This window comes from Anastrepha obliqua, chromosome 4, assembly GCF_027943255.1.
Source record: "Anastrepha obliqua isolate idAnaObli1 chromosome 4, idAnaObli1_1.0, whole genome shotgun sequence".
In the NCBI taxonomy this organism is placed as follows: Eukaryota; Metazoa; Arthropoda; class Insecta; order Diptera; family Tephritidae; genus Anastrepha; species Anastrepha obliqua.
This window is the reverse complement of record NC_072895.1, coordinates 54,842,491-54,845,159: the sequence shown is the minus strand read 5'-3', so window position 1 is coordinate 54,845,159 and position 2,669 is coordinate 54,842,491.

Genomic DNA, 2,669 nt, shown 5'->3' with positions numbered 1-2,669 from the left:
AGGTCCACGGCGCGAGATAATACGCTCACCTAAAGTTTCCTTCAATAAATCGATTGTTGCGTTGGCTGTATGGCATGTAGCGCCGTCTTGTTGGAACCAAAGGTCGTCCACATCAACATCGTCCAATTCAGGCACGAAAAAGTCATTAATCATGGCTCTATAGCGCTCTCCATTGACTGTAACATTATGGCCGGCTTCATTTTTAAAGAAATATGGACCAATGATTCCCTCTGCCCTTAGAGCACACCAAACAGTGACTTTTTGAGGATGTAACGGCGTCTCAGCAATGGCTTGTGGATTATGTTCACTCCAAATGCGACAATTTTGCTTATTTACATACCCATTCAACCAAAAGTGAGCTTCATCGCTGAATAAAATTTTCTTCGATGCGTTGCGCGAACCGAACCATTATTTTCGTAATAAATTTGCACGATTTGCAAACGTTGTTCAGGTGTAAGTCTATTCATTATGAAATGGCAAACCAAACGGAGCATAAATCAAGTGACAGCTGTCAAAAAGACCATCTACGAAAAAACTAGTGCCAACTTGAAAACCTAACCTCTAAACAAAACACCCTTTATGTGCATACATATGTACATTGCCATGTATGGCTGTGGGTGTACTTATATATGTGTGCATAATTTAATTGTCAAGTCTAAACCACGCTGAATGTGGCCCATCGGATCTCGCCAAGCACCGAAATTAAGCAGCGTCGGGCGCTTTTAGTAGTTGGATGGGGAACACCACGTGATGGTTGTCCGGCCTTAACAACTCTTTTTTTATTGTCTAGTATCTTTTGTTTCTAGATAGGGTAGATAGACTTTATTTTCTTTTGGTTTGACCTTAACAAAGATTAAAATAAAATAATAATAATAAAGAACTTACGACAATTATTTTGTCTTCGTCTGTCGGTATATAACCGCTGATTTTTTAGCTATTATCTTTTTAAACAGTTGCTTTAAACAGCTGACGCACGTTTCGTGCTTTGTTTCACTATCAAACATCTTCAGTTTGGTCTACAGGTATAATTTAACCATGAATCGTCTTACAAACGAACAATGCTTGCAAATCATTGAATTTTATTATAAAAATGCGTGTTCTGTTAAGAAAGTTTAAGATCCACTTTTTTATCGAAAAATTGTGTTCAGCGACGAAGCTCATTTTTGGAACAATGGGTGCGTAAATAAGCAGAATTGTCGATTTTGGAGTGAAGATCAGCCAGAAGAATTGCAAGAGCTACCAATGTATCCAGAAAAGGTCACAGTTTGGTGCGATTTATGGGCTGGAGGTATCATTGGACCGTACTTCTTCATTTCTTCCCAAAATGCAAGAACTTGACTTTCATGACATGTGGTTTCAGCAAGACGGTGCCACATGCCACACAGCACGCATAACAATGGACTTGTTGAGAGTCGAGTTCGGTGAACATTTTATTTCACGTTCGGCACCTGTCAATTGGCCACCCAGATCGTGCGATATAACGCCTATAGATAATTTTTTGTGGGGCTATGTTATTAATTAACGCATTAGAAGACAACATTAAAGCATTTATATGTGAGACACTGGCCGAAACATTGGGAAGAGTATGCTAAAATTGGACTAAGCGGATGGACCGATTGAAGCGCAGTCGCGGTCAACATTTGCATGAAATAATCTTCAAATATTAAATTATATGGACCTATCGGTTTAAATAAAAATTCCATGCATTTTTCTGAATTTTACATGTGTTCTTTTTTGAAAAACTTTCCTATAGCTCTTAAGAAATCACCCTATATATGTATGTATAGGATGGGGGACCGCCTGGGAAAACCACGTAATGGTTATGCGGCCTTAACAACTGTTTTTTTTTTTTGTTTAGTATCTTTTGTTTCTAGATAGAGCAGATAGACTCTTTATTTTTTTTTGGTTTGACCTTAACAAAGATTAAAATAAAATAATAGTAATAAAGAACTTACGACAATTATTTTGTCTTCGTCTGTCGGCATATAATTACAACAAATTGAAATGCACATATAAACATAAACATGTTCGTTTTTAATATTTAATAGTATTTCTTTACATTTAAACTTCCACATCTCAAAGCATCAGGTGATATACCAAACATTAAGGACTTAATTAAAAATTTGTCAACTATACCTATCGGATTCTTTTCAAAATTAGACACCTAGAACTAGCAAAAATATTGGAAATAAAATTCGTCAGTTCTTGAACCGTCAAGCATTCTTCATGCTTTCAGAAACCTTTAAACACAAATATGTTCTTGATAAACTTTATTTTATTCTACGTACACTATCAGCATCATAAAAAATATCGGACATTCGTTATATGAAGAAAATTGTCAAAACTCAACGTCAACCTTACACTTTATTGAAGTCAAATTTAAGGGGATATACAACTGCATAACCTGACTTTTTCTAAAAATTTTGACTAGAAGGTGAGAAATATTTATGGAAATTTCCCGATATTTTAAAAATTTTATATAAAGTTTCAAACTGTTTGTATTAGTTTTTGTTATAGAATGATTTCGAATGGTATGATTTTACAAGCAAAAACAAAATAAATAAATAGTCAAAACTTGTAAATACACATTACAGTACAGTAGATATTTACAATATATATGAGAACATTTTCCATAAAACAGAAAAAGATAATTCCAATACTTAATATTT